Genomic DNA, 21,419 nt, shown 5'->3' with positions numbered 1-21,419 from the left:
CAGTGGCTATGGTGTTGGGCTGCTGAGCACGAGGTCGCGGGATCGAATCCCGGCCGCGGCGGCCGCATTTCGATGGCAACAAAGACGGTTCGATGCAACAAAGACGGTTCGGCCTCTGTGGGCTGGTGTTTTGCAACGATCGACTTATCTTTTTATTGTATTTTTTGTATCAGCCGGCGCGTCGCGTCGCCAATCTCATCAATAAAGCAGCTGTATGAGTCACGTTTGAGCCAATTACAAAGTGCAATACGAATGGACAATAAAATGCAACATTTTAGACAATACGGCCTCCGTCTACCTTCCTTTGTGGTTGTAGCACCCACCGTTTGGTTGGACACCTCATCCCGTTGCCTCATTGTTGTTTGGTGAAAGTAAGAACAATGTAAACGTGAATTTAAAGCATTCCTCCTCATCTTTTGTTTGAGGCAATTATATATATCCTACGTTCGAGTGCCACATAGCGAGCTAAACAAAAGAAAATGATGGCGAGCGCTAACACACACACACACACGCACACACAAACAAACACACACACACACACAAGAGAAACCCGAAACTCATTAGAATTTTTTTCTCAGAACCTTCACAAATCTCTCTAAGAATATGCTGCTCAGTATTTCCCCATTACAGGGACACTCAATCAATACGAAATGAAACCTCACTCAACCGAGATCACGCATGGGCGTACGCGCGTGCTAGCGATCACGTGCTATTGATAGCTCACCAATACACGCTAGCACGTGATCTGTCAAGGTCACCTTAAGATGAATCTAACAAAACGTTAACTTGCCACATATTTCTTCGGCTACCAAACTGTGACAAGACTCTCTTTGGGTCTAGCAACACGAACAGCTTGCTTTTAGAGTGACTTGGCACATGTTGCACGCGATGGCTTTTCTTATACCAGACAGCTCCACCCGCTTTTGTTGTCTGGGTGTTTCGTCACCCAGGTTCCTCATCAAAACAACTCCCAAACAAGCACCCTTTTTTCGAAACGTCACAGCGTGTTTTACAACGCGATTTGTCCGGTTACTTTCTTTTTGTTATTCAGCTCCGCTCACAAGGACACCGCGCTCAAAGAATGGTCGACTGGTCTATTACACCAGCGGAAATGTTATCAGTGAGGGCCGCTACGCAGTAGGCATTCGTTCAGCACATTTAACGTTAACGTTCGCCCGAGAGGGTGTGGCTTCAGGGCGGAGTCCACTTGCTTTACGTTGCTGCCATACTGCGTCTCGCCATTAGCATTTCTAGCAGTTCGCCTACGCGGACACTGCGACAGTGCAGGCATCCGCAAACTCAAATATGCAAAGGCCGGGAATTGTTATCTTTTTCATCTTTCCCATTGTTAACCCTTTAGTATTTACCGGCGGCAGGCCAGGAAACTAAATAAACCAGGAAATCCATGAATGTCAGTTCAACTGATATACGATGTGGTTGCGGCATCACTGCAAGTTGCTGAAAACCTGCCTTGGTTGCTGGGTAGCTATGGTGTTGGGTTGCTAAGCACCAGCGTGCGGTATCGAATGACGGCAGCGGCGGCCGCATATAGAAGGGGCGAAATGCGAAAACTCCCGTGTACATAGACGTAGGTGCACCTTAAAATCTACCCCCCCCCTCCCCCAGGTGGTCAAAACATATTCTACTACGGCGGGCCTCAAAAACCAGATCATGGTTTTGGCACGTAAGTCCCGAGAATTCGATTTAACCTGAAAGCAAAGCCGTCTCACCAGTGTCAGCGTTCATGAAGCGACACAAAAATTGTGAGACATTTTATACTGCTGTTAACGACCCACATTGAAAACAGGTTAGTACAGCCTAGAGGTTGGTACTTCAGCGGCACAGCTTGTGATTGGAGCAGGGCAGATACGTGAATTTTACAGAATTATAATCTTGATGAGCAAAACGAGAACAAGGTGAAAGCAGGAGCCAACGTTTCGACAAGTGGACTTGGTCTTCTTGAAGAAGATAAGTCCACTTGTCGAAACGTTGGCTCCTACTTTCATATTATTCTCGTTTTTCTCGTCGTCTTGAATTTCCATCGCGCGCATTCCCCGTGTTTTCCCAGACTTATAATGTTTTAACATGTACTGCGCACAAATACGAACGTGCCATGAGATTGCATGGGATCGAAAGCGATTATACGCTGTGAATTAGTCGTACAATATTTTTATTAAGCACATCGCGGAAGCATCGCCTCATTGGATCAAGGCAGCGATTTGGACTAGTTGGCACTTCAACATCGTGGAAATCAAAGGGCGAGAACTGTTCTTTTTTAACGCGCTTCACACAGATACCGCGATGCTCGTTAGGACTCCGATTTCATTTTCTTCGCTATGTGGCTGCCCAAGAGCTCGAACATTTGCTCGGATGAGATGCATTTTAGTGAAGAAATGATTGCCTGTATCAGGGGACAAAGAAAAAATAGTCTACACGGGAACAGTAAAAAAAAGAAGTGCTGTAGCTTCTCATTAGCAACAAAAGATTAAGTTTTGCCGCGTCACACCAAAGGAGCCCAGTCTTGCAGCACACAGGAGGTGGCTAGCCGATCGCATGCTCTCAAGAGTGGACCATGGCTACGCGAGCTTCGATCTTTGAGTGGCCTGTCAGAATGTAATTGACGCGATGGTAGTAATTACTCTCAGCTTCACCCAATAAGCTGTGCAGATATTAAGGAATCGCAACTAGAAACTAAACGGGGGTCCATGTGAGTGGAGTTTCTTTTGCTACGACGCATACTACTCTACTGTATGCCGTTTTGTTTGTTTTCTTTCCAGGTATCTGACCGTTTTCTTGGGCCAATCTCGAAGGCAGTTTAGTCTAACTCGGCGTGTTAGATTAAATTGGTTTGGCATGTGTTCTGTGGCAGTTCATTTGAAGCGAACAGCTGTTATCAAACACTATGCAGCGCTCAATGTGACCTTCGGACATGGTAGAGCGCCAGTGAAACAAAATGCAATCACTTATTGCTTGACACACCCGCTCCGAGATTTTAGGCATTGAGCACGTGGCTTCTTCTCCTATTGCGCACTGACATCGGCAGTGACCAATGATTGGCTTAGTTCCTCCATCCTCCCTCCCGACAGGTAATTCTACCAGTGAAGCCACAGGGGATACCACCGGCAAGACGCGCTCGAAGCCACAGTGAGTGAATCAATGGACATTGACTAATTATGTCAGGTGATGTACGTATGTATAGTTGTACATGTTTCAATAGGGCGAATTTCTAAAACATTACATATTGTGGCGAGTGGAGCCGAGTGCGCGGGACGGACGCAGTGCAGAAAGAAATGGTGTGTGATGACGCGCTGCGTCGTGGCACGCGAGAAGAGAGCTCGTGCCGCGATTGGATTTCGGAGGGCTCGGCAGAAGGAGCTCGGACCCGGTCGCCTGCGTGTTCATGGAACGCAACCAGGTCAGCCCACACACAAGCGGGTAACGGTCCCGTCGGGCAGCCGTCCGGGAGTCATCGGAGCCAGGGAACGGCTCCGGCTGCTGACGGTCCGCCCGGTTGACCTTGCCAGCCGTCCCGCCCGAGGTACGCCGTCGCAACCAGACAGCGCTGCAGCTCACGCGGCTGCCAGCCATGCTGATGACCCTGCACCCAGACCGGAGCCAGCGGAACTCACCGCCAACGGCCAGTCACGCTCCACGAGCCCGAGCGGTGAGCTTCTTCCGCACCCGCGGGGCCTGATTCGCGACTGGTTCGCCTGACGTCCCGGCCACGGTCAGTCGGCAAACCTTGGTGACCTTGTCGTGGGTGAGTCGCCGGACGAGCGGCAACGGGCGCTTCAAGCCGGCGACCTCTATCGCATGGCCACGGACATTTAGGCGCGCTCCGCGAAGCCGCCTCTAGACTTGTTCAAGTGTTTGTCGTGCCCTTGTTTTTAAGTGTGCGTTTCCAAATGCGATGCGCGCCCTGATAAATAACACATAAAAGCAATGTCTGTTCGCCACGTCTTCCGCACTGTCTGTTGAGCCCCTGGCCTCACGAACCTCAATCACTGTATTCATTATCTCTAAGAATGCAATGCGATATAAACGTTTCATCTGCACAATTTGCGTTGTACGTTTCGCTTCAGAGAATTAGCACGCCTCGAGAGTGCCCTTGCACTACCAATAAAATTCAACAAAACAATATTTCTCACTACGTAGCGCACAAATAGGGATACGGCTGCCAAATTTATTTATTTGTATTATAAGTTCTCTGCGCAAAAAACCCGAGTAAAGTAGATTATGGAAATCCAACGGGCATTGCGGAATCGATGCGAAGGGAGCTTTAGGGAAGCGGTTAAGGAAATTATGTAGATTTTTCCATTTTGCTGCGGCATCTACGGTGTAGAGGCTCGATCGCTGTGTCGGTTACATAATTCAGTTTGTGTGTGTGTGCGTGTGTATGTGTGTGTATGTGTGTGTGTGTGTTCATGTGTGTGTGTGTGTGTGTGCGTGTGTGTGTGTGTGCGCGGGTGTGTGTGGGTGCGTGCGTGCGTGCGTGCGTGCGCGCTACATGAAAAGACAGCAGCATCCATGCTCAGGAAAATCCGGGAGGGCTCGGAAGGTAGGCTTCACATTAATAAAAATAGAAGTGATGGGAAAACTCTTCCACGAACACAATGGCTTTACTGTTTTCATAGTGCTCTTGTGCCATCGCTTGTGTCTTAACATGCTTGTTCCTATTCGTGCTGTGCTTAAAGATGAATGTACCTCCAATAGCGCAACTTGTAATTCAGTTAAACGTTATCGGTGGTCTCATTTTTCTTCTAGAACGAATAAACAGAATATCGCGTGAAACACCTTACAAAAAAACTGATGTACGGCCTAGGGCCAAACGTATCCTATCGTTGCCATTTTCACACAGAGAAACAAGCTTGAGGGAAGTTTCTATTTTAGTGAAGTTAAATATTTCAAAAAGAAGTGCCTGGGCACAGAGCAACGCTACCATAGAAATCAGGTTGTAAGGCAGGCGCTCATAACCGCATTCCAAATTACACCGACGAATAAGCTTACTAAAAAGTTGCATTTTAAAAACGTTATAATGAACGCGTAAGTCAAAAGTTTCTGTGGCATGGTTGAAGCTCCGCAATCCGCAAGGTCAATAAGTCGAGGAATGCTTTTCTCCCGCTGTAGTGCGCTGAGATATTTGAGATTGCTATTTGCCGCTTATCAGCTCTATCATAAAACACACTCTCGTTCACCTTGGTGAAAGTGTTACGTGGGAACGTGATACGCATTGAGCGAGATAACCGGCATCAACGCGCGCTCATTCCTTCATCTGCCTTTGTCTTGCAGCAATCACCGAGAGAAGCACGGATGGTGACCCTCAAGGTTGTTTAAACAGCCCCGTCAAACGCAGTTCTTTTTTGAAAGTGACTTTTGTTTGGCTTTAGAGCGAATATAGTATTGCCTACCGCTACAGGTTTTCCTTATCTATTTGGTTGATGAGCGGTAAGGAGCGCTCACAAGGGGAGGCAATGTCAGTGGGACCGAGCTAGCACAGTGAAAGTAAATAACCGGATGGGGAGAGTGGCGTCTGCTGCTCCAATTGCACCGTTTCCTATTGCATAGCTTGTCTCGGTTCGCCGATGAGTGCGGCGGCATGATTGAGCTCCCGGCATTAAATCCCAGCGCCCACGGCGGCGGGCATTTCGATGGGGCGAAATGCGAGAACAGCCGTGTACGATTTGGGTGCCCGTTAAAGAACCACAGGTTGAAAAAGTTTCCGGCGTCCCCCACTACGGCGTGCCTCATAGTGAAGTCGAGGTTTCGGCACGCAAGACCCCATAATTAAATTAAGTAATTAAATTCGGCTGCGCGCAGCAGGGCGTTAGAAATGCCACCAGCACAGATCCTTAGTAAAGAGCACTTGGCGGAGTGATGTCGCGTGCGGGCTGCGAGGACCTGGGAACGTTACACTGCCACCCAATGTTGTTATTGTAGGCAAAGAAATCATTTCTCGCCGCCATCTGTGACTGCACAGCGCTGGAGGGGTCCATGAAAAGCCATCCTCTATTCCTTTCAGCACGGGGAAGTTTCCTTTGATCGGCATATTTACGCCAAAGCGTTAAGGGCTTCATATCGCAAACAATTCGGCGTCGCCGACCCGCGTCCAGCGTTCTGCTTCGTTTCGGCGAACGTCATTCCGAATCATGCAAACTCAATTACGCATACCGAACTACGCAGACGCTCGGTGTAGAGCAAGGAAGTTGCTGAAGTAATTGAATTTCTCCAAGTAAAATACGTCAGAGAAATCGTGAAGTATGAATTACACACAACCTGCAGAGATGATAACGTTGGACTGTAATTTGAATATACGAGAAAACATAATCCTGATGCGCTAATACTCAAGTATAACCTCCTTTCTAGCTTTTCTATCATACATAGACCAGCCATGGCTTCCCAGATTTGCGCGCGCATCTCGGAGGCCACGGAGCGGCGCGCCCAGTTCCTTGCAACCTCTACAAATGGCACTCGCCTCCGCCGTATCGCGGCCCACGCAGGAGGCAGTGTTTCTACCACACAACTCGCCTTCGTGCATAGCGTACACCGCCAACGTTTCCCTCTAAACATTATGGTTAGATAAGCTGCAGTTGCCGGCAAGCGTGAGAAGAAGGCAAGGATCCTTGAATGCTATCGCGTTCTAGGCGTAGCTTAAGCGTCCTTCAAATTCTTTGATGCGTATTTAGTACCTGCATTTCCAACTGACGCGAGGAGTTTCTGTGGTTTTGTGATGCCGCATGAAAGACAGGCAGACTAGGCGTGGCTTGAAAACATAGTGTCAAGGCTGCAGAACCCGATGGAAAAGGTTTTTTTTCTATCTCCCGCCTCGCGACCTACGTCGATGGGGCTCCCTTCCCGAAGCGTGGGAACGGGCCCGCGTTATCATGAGTTCAAAACCCGGCCAGCAAGTTACGCTCGATAATCTAAGACCGATTTCGCTTACGTCTTGCGTCGGCAAAGTCATGGAACACGCAGTTCTCACCCGCGTGACCGACTTTCTTGAAGACCATGACGCGTTCCTAAACACCATGCTAGGATTCCGCCGCAACCTCTCCTCACAGGACTTGTTGCTCCAGCTTAAATACCAGATCATAGACGACACTACCAGCTCCAATAAGGCAATCCTCGGCCGAGATATTAAAAAGGCCTTTGACAACGTTAAACACGAAGCAATCTTAAAAAGAATAAGAACATTAGGACTAAGCCAAAGAACGTATACTTACGTTAGAGATTTCCTCGCGTGCAGGCATGCATGCATCGTCGTTGGCGACGAGGAATCGCCGGAATTTGAGACGCGTCTGTCCGGCGCGCCGCAAGGATCCGTCATAACACCATTACTCTTTAATTTACTTCTACTCGGTCTACCCGAGAAATTAACAAAAGTAGAAGGATTGCGTCGCAGTCTATACCCGGATGACATCACCCTCTGGGTTCCAGGGGGAGGATGTGACGGTCACGTCGAGCGAACGCTACAGGCAGGAGTAGATGTGGTCCAGAATTACTTGCGTGGAACGGGCCTCGAGCGCTCGGTTCCCAAGCCCTGACTGTTAATCTACAAACCCACAAGGAGATGTCGTAAACCCCTGCGCGACGAACGGGAATACTCCAAAATACGTATTTTATTAGCAGATGGTACTCCCGTACCGCACGTAGACAAAATTAGAATCCTGGGGTTACACCTGCAGGCAAATGGCCATAACAGAGAAACGCTGCGAAGACTTCGTCGCTCGGTAGATGACACAATCCGACTCATAAATCGCATCACGAATAGACGCAATGTTATGCGTGAAGACTGCGCGATCCGTCTCGTGCAGGCGTACGCGATAAGCCGCATAACGTATGTTGCCCCCTATCTTAAGTGGATAGGGTGCGAAAAAAACAAGGTCGAATGCATTATAAGAAAGGCTTTTAAGAGGGCGGTCGGCGTTCCACTCAACGCGAGCACCGACAAGTTTCTGGAGCTCGGGCTTCACAACTCACTTGATGAGTTAATCGAGGCGCACGACATTGCGCAATACGTACGATTATATAATTCAAAGACAGGTCGATGCATCCTCGAGTCACTCGGCATCGCGTACCACACTCAGCATGGAGAAGAGATGGCGGGTCAGGCCTCGATCCGCGACCTCCTGATCATCCCGCCGCTTCCCAAGAACATGTACCCGACGCACCAGGCCGCGAGACGCAACAAACGAGCAAGAGACTTTCAGAAGAAGTTGGCAACAGCAGCGAGGCGGTGTACGTAGACGCTGCGCGATATGGAGGAGAGAGAAGCGCACACGCGATCGCGGTTGTAGACCGCACGGGTAAATGCCTCGAGAACGCCACGGTGACCACGGGACACACGGAGACGGCCGAAGAAGCCGCAATAGTCCCAGCACTGGCCACGGTGCCTAGCGCTGCCATCGTGATCAGCGACTCTCAGGCGGTAATCCGCGGCTTCGCGCGTGGTCGCGTCTAGCTGGAAGCGGCGCGCATACTCCAAATTTGTGATGACGGCGACTCGTCATCGCCCTCGCATCCCCAAAATTCTACTGTCTTCCTCCTCTGGACCCCGGCACACACCGATGTGTGTGCCGGGGTCCAGAGACGGCCCACGCCACGGCTCGAGGTCTCACACGCCGAGCCGCCGCAGATTATGTGGCTGCCGCCCCCGCCCCCGAGAGCGGGGCATCGGATCTGCCTGATCGGGACACTACAACAGAAATGCGGCAACAATAATCACAATGGGCGTGGGGCGATCGCCTGACCACGTTCAGAGACTTCACCCAACACTACAGACTCCAAAGACGCACACTCCCGCCACCACACGACAAGTGAAACAGAAATGAGGCGGTAACTCTACGCTTGCTCCAGACACACACCTACCCTAGCCCTACGGTCCTACATCACTGCTACCCGGGTTTATATCCAAGAGATGCCTGTAAAGCTTGCGGACAGCGAGCAACGCTGCGACACATGCTCTGGGAATGTGCCGGCAACCACAGTAATGGGACCACATCTGTTCGCGACGCGTCCGTAATCGCGGCCGTTACCACAGTACCGGAAGCATCGAGCTCGCTTCTCCCCGACGCTGCCCCGGCTGCGGGGGCCGCCTGGGACCTTTTCCATCGGCGTCGCCGCCGCTGGGAGGCGGCTCTCAAAAGTTCAGAGTTGGCAGACCAGCTCTGGGCCGTCCTGCAAGCCAAAGATGCTGCCCGAGTCCAAGGACCTCGAGCCGCCACCTGAGGCCACCACAGCGAAACTGCCGGACCATTCATTAATAAAGTTCCTTCTCTCTCTCTCTCTGTCTCTATGTTTGGCCTAACCATGCATATTTAGTGTGTGCAGGTCATACCGAGATGGGGAGCTTTCATGGTAGTCGTTACGTCTCGTGAGAAACAGTCGAAGTCGGTGTGCTTCGAAAAATCTTTGATCATTCACGAAGGGGTATTGAAGTAAATGGAATAGAAATAGAAGAGACTCGGTTTACGTTATAGCGCCTATGATCACTAAAATGTATCTTACTAAACAAAGGTTTGACTAACTGTTTACGTTTGCTAACTGCTTCTCAACTTATGCAAAAATATAAAGGACAGTGATAAGTAATTCAATAATAGATTTATCCAGAAGTGTAGTCAGAATCAAAAGAGGAAGAAATCTGGCATCAGTTGAATTAGTCACGTTTCTGATGGGCATATGGAAGAAAAAAATTGGCAGTGGCTTAGCTCGGCTACGCCAGGATATACGTTGCGAAAGCTAAGGCATAGCACAGTTAGCCTTGGTAAATCTTGATTGCAAGTCCAGGTTAGTCTGGTTGTCTAGCTATGTTGCGGCGTTTAGCCAGTCGTTCGGCGCGCTGTCCGTCTGTTTCCTGGGCGATTCGTTTCCTCTTCCTCTTCTAGGCCTCCTGCTGCTTATCAGAATTGTCGCCGTCCATACTGCCTCCTCAGCTGTGGCTGCGGCGCACGCGAGCTCTCCTTTTCAATCCTGGACCATGTTATCAGGCGTGCGACACAGCTGGCGATGCGAGCAGAGGCGAGCGCAATGACGAGGAACGCGTGGTTACGTCATACCAAACGGCAGCGTATGAAAGGCGCGGTGCTGCGCAGTGGCGGAACACCTGTGGCTCGGTGCTACTATTAGCGCACGCGCAGTAGTGACTAGGCAGCGAGAGAGAAATATCCGCGGGGAGGAAGCGCGTTGTGACGTCATGTGACCACTCGGAGCACCGCCACAGTGAAATCGCAAGTTTGCTTCAAGTAAAGCTTTCGTTTTAAAAACTATACAAATACAAGGCACATGTTGGCGTCTGTGAGAAGTGAAGGTTTGTACAATGTTTGTGCATACGTACATCAATGTTCGCGCTGACGTGGCCGCACATTCTTATCAAAAGAGTGCACGAGCAGTTTGAGTAAATCGCTTCTCTCTCATCGACTAGGCGTCTTTGCGGATGTGTATTTTGCATCTTGGCGCTGAAGGAGAACGCCTATATCTTGCAGCGGTGCTCTTCGCGCCTCCCGGTTGCAAAGATTGCTGGCTGCCCTCGTTTGCGCGTAAGTGTACGTTTGCGTCTCGCGGCATCAAGTGTACGTGCGCGTTGAGCGAAACGCCCACTTCCTCGGCGGTTACAATGCGATTGGCGTCCCATGACAAGCTCCCACTGCGAAACGTTCACTCAAAATGGTGACGTAGACGCAGCGTTTTTTAGTGATCATGTTACCTACTGGGCGAGGAAACGACAACGACCGCCAAACACCGGGGAAGCGAGAAATATTTTATTCAATTATATCTTCCTACCCATCGCTCTACCGTGGCCCAGTCTTTCTGGGTTGATTGCGCGCATACCCGCGGTGGCGCATACTCAGCGGTGAAGTTGTCATTTCAAGCTGCTTGTGCCGCAATACTGGCGCATCTATTCTAGGCTATTGGCCAAGAATAGGCACATATCCGGTGATCCAAGTAGTCTACTCGGCAAGGCAGCAGTAAGCGCATACCCAGCCGCCGAAGTAGTGTTTATGTATCCATGAATACATCAAGGGAGGTAACGACGAAAGCCAACAACACAGGAAGAGCCAAATATATATATTCGCTTCAATAAAGTGTGGTTAAGCGTGTATAGTAAGTTCAACTCCTTAAAATGAGGCCTGCATAAAAAGTATTGTTGCAATGAAGGCAAGCTATTTATTTACCGTTTATTACGTGTGCGTCTATGTTTATGTTCACGTCCTCTCTTACTCACCCAGTCTAAAATTTTGCTGAACCAAATATTGTACTTGGTCACAAGCACATATTCCTTACAAAAATGAGTTTACACTGTCTATAGAGTGTCTGCAGACTTCATGTAGACGACTTTGCCTTTCTATAGATTTATTCTTTGCAGAATACGAAATCTACAGAGTGCTTGTTGACAAAAAGTGATAAGGTTCTGTTTCTTTTTTTTCTACTCCCATTGTAGTGTCGGTCCATAGAAAAAAGTCGATAAGACATTTGTTTCTTTTTGTATAGACTACCTATACAGAAAAGTCGACAGACTTTCTATTCATTCTTGTTAATCCTCTGTCTATATATGTCTATAGTCGAGAGACCATAAGGTGTTCATTCCTTTTCCCTACTCCCGGTTTATAGATTGTCCACGGAAAAAAATTGATAAGGTGCATTTTTCTTTTTCTATTCCCAGTCTATACATTTCCTCTTGTGAAAAGTTATTGTCTCTCTGTATATTTTTCGTTGTATACGCCGTCTATAAACAAGCGTCTTTCGGTTGCCTAATTCTTTGGCGTAATGCCAGCTTATAGAATGTCCGCAGAGATAATTTATAAAGATCGCCATTTCAACTTTGTCATTAAGTTAGGCGGTTCCTAATTATTAGTTTACCACATAATTAGGTGCTTAAGGGTCTGCTTGCAGAGTCTTATCCAGGATTGTACTCCTTTTCTACACGTAACCTCTGAGGCGCTCTAGTCTTGGCTGCATTCTCGACGGTAACTTTTACTTCAGAAGCACACGAAGGCTGAATATACACTATGCAGGTGGCATTATTCTCCACGGTTTCCTATATAACCCCTGGTGAATGCTATAGAGTGGAACGTCACGAAAAGTCATGTTAACTTGAGCGAGCAGCCCGAATACAGAATGTCATAAGGCATGAGATAAAATTAAAAAAAAACAGCCGATACTGTAAAAGCCTGATTGCTTCAGGTGTACTTGCAGTCTATGACTGACTATAGGAAAAAGTCGTTAATTTCGACAGAACCCATGTAGGCTCTAATCATTTGGAGGTATCGGCGGACAACGAGGAGCTAGGTTACATATAAGCCACCGGGGTTGTTTACTACTGAGATTGCTTTGAAGACTTTTCGTAGACCTAAATATATACATAGTGTATACCTCGTCATTTTCTTACCAAATTATATCACCCCTGTAATCGCTTTTGCCAATCCCAAGATAATCTTCACAGTTTGCGACAGTAGATAAGGAAAGCAAAACGTCGATACAATTGCGATAATAGAGGTTGTGAATCCCAACTTTAGCGAGACATGGACTCAAAACAGGCATCAAGCTAACAGCACAGATACTCGTAATGTTTGTCGCTGACAACGCAGAGTTTGTGAGATGAACCGAGGCCGCGCATATGGTGTGCGCATTACGTGTCGTCTCATTATCGGATACACTTTAGGTGTCCTCATATCTCAGCTGCATCACTAACATCGGGTGGTTTTTCGTTGACTGGTATCGTGCGCTATAAACTCATCAAAGGTACTTGTTCACTTAGAATGTGTCAAATGCTCTCTGCCCAACCCAGTCCTTCACAGGCCGTATGCCTGGTGCGGTCGCGCATATGCGTGCGTCATTACTGTATGTATTGCTTTGACATATCACCCGAACAGACAAATGTGCACTAACAAGTGTGCAGGTATCCTATTTGGCGGCACGCTTGAATTGCATAATGCATAATTTGGGATTTATAAGATGCGGAATCTATGATGATCGCAATTTTGCTCACCGATTTACCATCACCTTCTCTTTGTAACTTGTAATAAACCTAGTGCCTTTTTTTAAGATTCTCACATTTATGTTACCCATTAAGCTAAGGGATAAGGTATGAGCTCAAGTATTAGCAAAGTTGTCCTGAAAAATGAGCTAATGGTGTTGCCGATAGCTGATAACAGGTTGCATGTCTTCAGAGCTATGCAGTCAGCACCCATGATCGCGTCGATAGCGACCACTCTTTCATTCGCAACAGTTGCAGCAGGCAGTAGTTTTGTTTAGCTCAGTTCAACGCGCACGAAATGTCTCAAATGCACCTTAAGCGGTCAAGGATGAAGAGTTATTCTACCGTGGCCTGCACGCTGGCATCCAATCTGCCGGCTACATTACGATTGACGCACAATCTGCTTCCGACCAGCTCACTAGCCAAAAAAATAACTGGAATGTGCACACTGTAGTGAAGCACCTCTCAGATGAAAGTGTGGCTGTTTTGCTCTGCGGACTCACCGCGAAGAATGTCGGGCGGTGCTCGCTACTGCGAACACTAACTAATCACGCGATGGCGGTAATTGCAGCTTCCACACTTCATTTGTGCAAAATAAATACAGGATTTGTGGATTCATGTAGTAATTAAACGCATTGATGTGGTAAAAATTTGTTTATTGTTCCCTTGATAATCAAGCAATCAAATATTCTGAAAGCTAACATTATTGAATGTGACACATAGTTCTGCGTAGCATACCTTTAACCTACTGTGTTTATGGTCAAATAACTGATATATTGCCAAATAGTAAATCAATGCCTAAAACATTGCCGGACGGAGGGGAGCATGTTAACTCTATGCAAGGGTAAAGTGTCGTTTTCTTTTAGTTTCTGCACCGCGACATTAACAAGAAATAAACGACTGTAAGCATCTTGCGACCTTTATCGCATACAGGAGGATCATCCCCGTTAATAAGTACGAGTGAGTGCAATATGTATGGCCTATCCTGAGACGACACAAAATAACGTTAGTTTGTCGCATCTTTGTTACTGGCGGCCAGCTTCCTACGTTTCGCTTAATAACGTAAAGTTTATTAAATGTTTCAGTGTTCCACGTACGTTACGTTGCCAATGGCCCCTCAGTTTCTTGCGTAGGAAGGGCTTTAAATCTATGACAGGGAGAGCTATGGAAGAATTACTTGGTTTTGTGGTGACTGGTGTGGCTGCACGGTCAGCAATAAAATTACCATCGATGCCTCTGTGGCTAGGTACCCGACCTAATATGATATGTCGATGAGATCTGTACAAAACGCAGATAATTGCATAAAGTTCAGTAAAGACAGGATTTTTATTCTTTTGTGGAGATGTTAAGGCTTTGACGACACTCAATGAATCTGTAAATATTATTCCTTTTTCTACTTTTGTTTCCTTGATGTGCCATGCAGGCGACAAGAGTACGTAGGCCTGCACCGTAAAAATGCTTCTTTCCAGGTGCAAACAGCCAGATTCTGAGAATGATGGGCTAACTGCAGCATAAGAAATGCCGGCGTGCGCCTTAGAATCATCCTTGTAAAATTCTGTGCACGAGTATTTCGACTGCAGTTCAAGGAAATGCATTCTAATATGTGCCTCTGGTGCTTGTATTGCAGCCTCTATGAAGGATGTGCCGAATTTTATGAGCTGCCGCTACCACGGAGGCAATGGCTTCTCTAGGACCATCAGGCTTGGCTCAAGCATCAGAAATTTCATTTCCTCAGAATGTTTCCTTACGCGCAGAGAAAATTATTGAAGGTCGATTAAGAGACACGTTGCGGATGTAAAATAGTTTACGCTTGGATAAGACGGATGCTGTGTGTTCGCATTCATTTTCAGAAAATAATTGCCGCTGAAGCATGAACATTGCAGATGTGCGACCACTCGTTCTCCTATACATAGAGGCTTGCCACAGGAGTTGTCCTGTAGGCGCCTATGGCCAGCCGGATGCCTAGGTGGCATTCAAAGATAAAGAGAACGCCTTGAAGGGCCCCTCACGAGGCTACATAGGAAATTTTGCTTATACCCTTGAAGTTGTTACATACCCTCTAAGGAGTGTTCTACCGCAAGAATTTTTCAAATTAGTTCATTTATAGCAGAGATAGTGGAAGTGCTGTGCCAATTTTGCTATCTTGTACCAAAACATAAATATGAAGTAACGTTGCTAAATTTGACGGCATGTAGGTTTCCAGTTGGAAACACAAAGTCGTTGCTGTATGATTATTTAGCCCTGCAATCCAAGCCTAAGCAACCCGTTTAAGCTTCGGCATTTATGTAGTGTGCTTTGGGGGTGCATTATAGCTTGGCTGCAGGGAAATAGAAATTTTGTGCTAAACAATATACTATAAATGTTTCCATGATATGCACAGATGTAAATACACAACGTACTACATGACTAAGTTTACTATGAGACCACTGATATCAGTCCTGTGTGGATGCATTAGTTTTCACGAGGTAACTTAAAAACCTTGCCAGCTTCATTCTTTTTCAGGAAAAGACTCCATTGCTCCGTTGCTCCATTGCCTTAAATGCTGTTATCAATTATTTCTCAATGTCCTCCGCAACGTATATATATAGGCACCTTGTTCACCTAATAAAAGCTGGTGCCATTAATGTAAATCACTTTGTTATCACTTTTTAGGCGATATTTATTTAATGGGATCATTTTTTGGGCGTAGGATATTCCTTAAATATTAGAGTTATTTTTTGGGTCAGAACATTACTCTTTCATGCAAGTGCACCTTGGCAAATGAGTCTGTTAAAGAGGAGCAGTGGACGTGGCTGTTGTCACGCCCTAAAGGCTCCTTTTTTTTTGCAAGAAAACAACTAAGTTCTGATGGCGTATCCCTAACTTGAGGAATAGGAGCCTCACAAGAACAGCTTGTCGACGCTTCGTCAAGTGGGATGAACAGGCATCACCAAGAAAGGCACACTGACACCTGAGACGCTGCAGTCTGTCGCGAGTAAGTGTTTTAAACCTAGCGTATTTTGGAATATTGCTTTATTTTATAGATGAGCAACTGGCCTAAATATTGATAACGTGTTGCATGTTCCTATTTCTCAACAGATGGCTTTGCAGGCTACGTCAACAACAAAGCGTTAGAAGTGCCAGCAGCATATCGACTGAGAAAGATGAACCGCAGAGGTGATGAATGATTTTAACAAATGGTGCTCAGGGGGAAATGATTTAGGCCTCGTTTTTCTTCTATATGGCGCACAATACTGTTTGCACACATCTACACGGTGTTCTGTACTCATGAAACTGATGACTAGAACACGCATTGCTGCAGATTCCACGTTACCCATACACCACCCTCCCCCCTACCCCCCCAAAAAGAAGAAACCTGCATTCCTGTATTGCTCGCATGCCTCCATATCACCAATATGCCCTCGTTTACCCGTATGAAGCATCCGCCATATCCAATAACAACATATGTACGGGTCCTATATATGTAGGAATTTTCAGTAGGAACAGTGCGCGTACGCGCAACTTCACAGGCTTCGACTCTGCCTCAGTGATCGTTCTGGCTTCACAAGTTGTCGGTATCAGCAAAAATGAGGAAGAATACTTATCGAGAAAACGGTCAGGCAAGGAGATAAAACCTCTACATTCAGTGCATGCCTAGAAGTATTCAAGCTATCAGACTGGGAACGATCAAGACCGATGAGTAACGGCTATTACCTCAAGAACATTCAGCTTTCCAGCAACACTGAGAACACATTACAATGATTGAAGACCTTAACTGAGAAAGTCTAAGAGTAGGTTAAAGAATAATAAGCATAAGACAAAGGTATTGTTGAATAGCCTATTAAGCGAACAAGAATTAATTATCGGCAGTCAGCTTCTAGAGTATGGACAGGAGTAAGAATATCAAGTTCGATTAATCACAGGGAACGCTGATGAGAATGAACAGAAGTACAAGAATAGGTCCGAATGCATAAGGCCCGCATTACCCAAATCGTGACCGGCAGCTCACCACTCTCGTGAAAAAGAAAGGAGCACAGTCATTCCATTTTTCAAGTACTATGATATTGGGCAGAAACTTGGAGGTTAACAATAAAGCTTGAGAATAAGTAAAAGACCGCTCAAACAAGCGATAGAGCGAAAAATATTAGGCCTAACGCTAAGAAAGAGGAAGAGAGCGGTGTCGATCAGAGAGCAAACGGGGTTAGTGGTAATTGAAATTAGGAGGAAAATTGGGAGCTCGGCAGGCCACGTAATTCAAAGGGCCGATAATCGGCGGTCCATCAGAAATACAGTGGCTGCTAGGGGAAAGGAAGTGCTGTCGCGGACGGCGAGAAATGAGGTGAGGCAATGCAATCATGGAGTTTGCAGAATAACTTGGAATCAGCTAGTGCACGTCCGGTGTAATTATAGATCGCTGGGAGAGGTCTCCGTCCTGCAGTGAATACAAGGGTATGCTGATGACGTTCTACAACATCCAAAGTTCGTGCGGAAGTTTAAGGGACTGTTGCTCTTAGCCGCACTTCGCCTCGTACTGCGATGCCGCATTCGTATGTCTGCAGAGCGGCGTCGGGCGCCGTTTGGATACCTCCCGCCCTCCCCCCCCCCCCCCCCAACTTGACATCGTACTATACGTGCAGTGACTGCTCTGAACAGCAGGGCGTAAGTGTAGCAAGGTCGGCGACTTGAACTTATTTGAACTGAAACCAGCTACAATGTTGAACAGGTACGTGCTGCAAATTCGGTGCTACGAATTATTCTGACGTGCACTTGAATTCCTTTGAGGCTGATAAATTTACGGCAGCGTTGCCACTGAGCATTGTGGTCATGTTGAGGGAGGAGCCTGAACATGTATGCACACAGCGTGTGCATACATGACAGGAGCGAGTCAGAAAGGAAAGGAAACGCTATAAACTCGTTTTCACCCCACCGCGTCGAATGTGCACAATACCCCCTGGAGCTCCCTGGCCGTTACCACATTAGTCTCTTGACAGCTGTAGCCATCCGTGACTACCCTCAGAAGCATTGCAGAAGCTTCAGCGCTTTCTTTTCTACTAAGGTGCGAGTCCATAGAGGACGTATATATAACTGTACGGAAGAAAGAGGAGAAGAGGGAGTTCTCATACGAGGGAAGGGGGGAGGTGACGAGAGAAGGCAAGCAAACCCTACTACTATACGACGGCGGTTGCGGGGAATGTGGATAAGGTTAAGTTCAAAGTACGGTACAGTGCGTTACTGCTATTTCTGAAAAATAAACACCATGCAAATATGTCATGCGGACAGACTACGCAAGGTGTGCAGAAGCAGAGCCACATTAATTCAAGCGCACCGCAGGGTCCAGAAGGCCTTACGGAAGCGGTCGACTGTCAAATCAACACTTATGTGCCCGCCGCGTTAGCTTTGCGGCTATGGCATTGCTAGAGGTGCCAGCACACGAATGACCTTTAAGAAAAAAGTTGTGCGCAGAACCTGTAGTGTGTAGCCCGCCTAAGAAACCTTGCTTGCATGCTGATGAGCTTCAAACGGATGGGCCGGCAATCGACGTGCAGTACATGACGTTTGACTTATGGAATGTGTGTGAATCGACAGAGCAGTGGGCTGCTCATAAATTTCCCAACTGTGGTGGTGCTTCCTATGTTCACGCCTCTTTTAACAGTTAGTCTTACGCTGTCACCATCGAAAAGACTGTATTCAGAAACTCCGGTAGTGCGTAAGGTGACGTTGTCTGCCGGACGTATGTTTGCCGTACATTAATATCACAACCACTCTCCCACACCATGTAAGAAGCGAAACAGGTGCTGCGCGACTCTCTTCGTCCTGTTTTACAGCGAAGTTGTCTATGGCTAGGATCCCGGGATGTTTGTCGACAGAAAACTATCCTAATCTATGGATCATATCTTCGTAAAGCAGAAGCTACAATCACTTACCAAAGGGAAGCGAACAGTGCACACATTCTCTGGAATCCCGCACACAACATACAGAACAGCATGCATTTCAATAAAGAACAAGCTTAAAACAAGCATCCGAACCACGTGCATAATTGATGATATACACTCATACGCGTACATGCAATACGAAGCACATAGCGCTTCCCGCATACGCTTCCCAGTAAAGACCGTTGCATTAGCTGCCGCGGCGACGGCAGCTTGACTGTTGAATAAGAAGCAGGGAGGGACGTAACTACACTTTCATACGTGTAAGAAGAACCCGCGTAGCAACTCATTCGTGCTGTGACACGCGCATATAATGGAATAGCAGGGTACATACGAGGCGCGGCGAATTTCTCATCTCTCTGGCTCACTCTTTGTAGGTACACAAAGTAGCGGTGCAAGCCAAGTCGCAGGCCGCCGAAACGTAATAACTAGGTAAAGTCCATTGCATGTCTTCGCGTGTATAATTTCAACCGAAGTCGCAACGGGTAGTCGTTCTAGTTAACCATTACAGCTTCGCTGTCCAACCACATTTACAAGAATTGGAGCCCATTTCTTTATTGTGTAAATAAAGCACTCTCTGGAGAACTAAGCCTGTGTGCACGCTTAATGTTATTTCTTCGAAGCGGGTTCCGCTAAGCCAGTCGTGATACCGGCGCGTGCTTGGACTCGCATGTACCAATGAAGCTTTTTGAACTTGTGTCCTCGCAAGAAAAAAAAGAACAAGAAAAGAAAACTAAGCAATTCGGTTTCTTTCCCCCCTTCTCTCCTGTATATTAGAGAACGTGGTAGACTGTATTGAAATACGTTTTTCCAGCCGGTCGAGGAGACACCCATCTCGTATGCATGCACGAAGTGCTCAGGTGAAATAAGGCTTTAAGGTGAAAGGCGCCGCAGCGCCACCTTTACATTTCTTGGAAAACTGCTTCCCCGCGGAGCCTTCCCACGGCCTAGTGCCCCTAATCTACTACACTAGCCTAGCCTAGCCTAGCCGGGAGTTGCTCCGACTGAGCATCGCTTTCTGCGCCAAATATGTCACCATGTGTCAATCAGTCCTGCCTTTCGCAGAAATGTGAGAGGAATGCGTAACAGCGTAACACCTCCACTGCAATTGTTTCAACGGCGATGCGCTGAACGCGCGAGTTCTGTTGCTCTTGTCGACGCTGTAGGAGACGCCCGTAAAAGACAGCTGTCGAATAGGTGTGTGCAGTGATTTGCCGTAAAAATATACTCTCAACTAGATATGCGTGATGCGCGATCGTGCTATCGGTTGACCGCACTTCCAAAGGTCGATCAAAATAGGTCGCGAAGCTTCGGCCGAAAAGCGGCTCAGAACAAATTGTCACCGACATCAGCAAGGGTGGCTATGGGAGCTGCGATTGAAGCGCGACTATGGGAGGAGGGAACAAACATTAGGAAAGAAAAGGCGTTTTTTTTCATTAAAGCGAGACATAAATATATTCGAGAAACATAAGATTCCCATTCAAATTTAAATTCGTGTGACGAGAAAAGAAAAGACAACTACATTTTGCGTTATCATTATCAATACATATATATCTTTTTTTTTTCAGCACTGCTATCACTTGCAGTGCGATGCATCTCTTGAAGTGTGCAGAAAAGCGCGCTCGTACAAAACGTCCCCCTCACAGGTTGTATTGTTTTACTTGCCGACGTTTGTCCGAATTTGAGGCGCGGGTGGTTACATTGTTGCTTAACCTGTTTATTGGGAAGTAGGAAGTTACGACCGCCAGATAATTGTTTACTTTAGCTTTTTGCGTGGGACTGCATTAGCCGACGAGCCTTGGGTCCGGCGATCGGAGCAGTACACTGCACTCGAACCTTTCGCAAGCCGCCAAAGAAAGTATGATCTGTGCAAGGGTGCAGTTTCGAGACCCCTACGGCTGACCTTTTACTGCACCGCTTTCTGCTCTGAAAGCTCGGTACGCCCACCAAGTCGAATGGGGCGGAATTTGAATACACAGATGTAGTGGCAGGCCCCCATAACAAATTTCGCGCCTTTGAGAAGAAAATGACTTCATTTCTATTTTAACGGCTATGGCGTCCCATTATTTTTCTTTCGCCGGACGTGTTCGCTCCTCACACAGGTGGCGCTAAGCCTCATAAACCTCTGATGAACCGCCATCTTTTGAACTTTTGGGCTTCTATGGGAACTTCGCAACCAGGTATATTTACCTTGGCACTTCTTTCATTTCTTGTCGTTATCTCAGATTTGCTTCCTCCTCACTCTCATGCGAGGCCGTAAGTTAAGAGTGCGATGTCACTGCGGTTGCACCCTTATCTCAGCGTAGGAACTTTTGGCTAAGATACTGCGTACGACGAGCGCACCTTAGTCAATTCCGCCCCTGGATCGCAGCGTCTGTGCGGGGTGCGCAATGTTGTGAAATCGGGGCATATTTTTTATGCTAAGCTGCGGATATAGTGTGTCAACGTGAAAGCGGTGTAAGGGTGATAACCGGTCCAGATCTTTATCCTTTGTGGACTTTTCCCAGGCGCCCGGGGGGGGGGGGGGACGCGCCTGCTAG

At 47.3% G+C, this 21,419-nt stretch overlaps 1 protein-coding gene and 1 long non-coding RNA gene across 4 annotated transcripts in view; one reads left to right on the top strand and one right to left on the bottom strand.

The window, feature by feature from the left end:
- Positions 1 to 5,413, top strand: part of LOC135904273 (uncharacterized) — a 111,373-nt gene extending 105,960 nt beyond the window's left edge. The window contains exons 5-6 of one of the 2 annotated variants that reach the window (XR_010565075.1): positions 3,087 to 3,760; positions 5,290 to 5,413. This is a non-coding gene — a long non-coding RNA (uncharacterized lncRNA). Of the gene's footprint in view, positions 1 to 3,086; positions 4,628 to 5,289 lie in introns of those variants that run through there. The other variant, XR_010565074.1, reaches the window with a different exon arrangement.
- Positions 1 to 21,419, bottom strand: part of LOC135904272 (monocarboxylate transporter 9-like) — a 78,862-nt gene that overhangs the window by 37,808 nt on the left and 19,635 nt on the right. The gene's annotated exons all lie outside the window — the stretch shown is intronic.

This window comes from Dermacentor albipictus, chromosome 2 (genome assembly GCF_038994185.2).
Source record: "Dermacentor albipictus isolate Rhodes 1998 colony chromosome 2, USDA_Dalb.pri_finalv2, whole genome shotgun sequence".
NCBI classification, from domain to species: domain Eukaryota; kingdom Metazoa; phylum Arthropoda; class Arachnida; order Ixodida; family Ixodidae; genus Dermacentor; species Dermacentor albipictus.
This window is presented reverse-complemented; position numbering and strand designations above follow the sequence as displayed.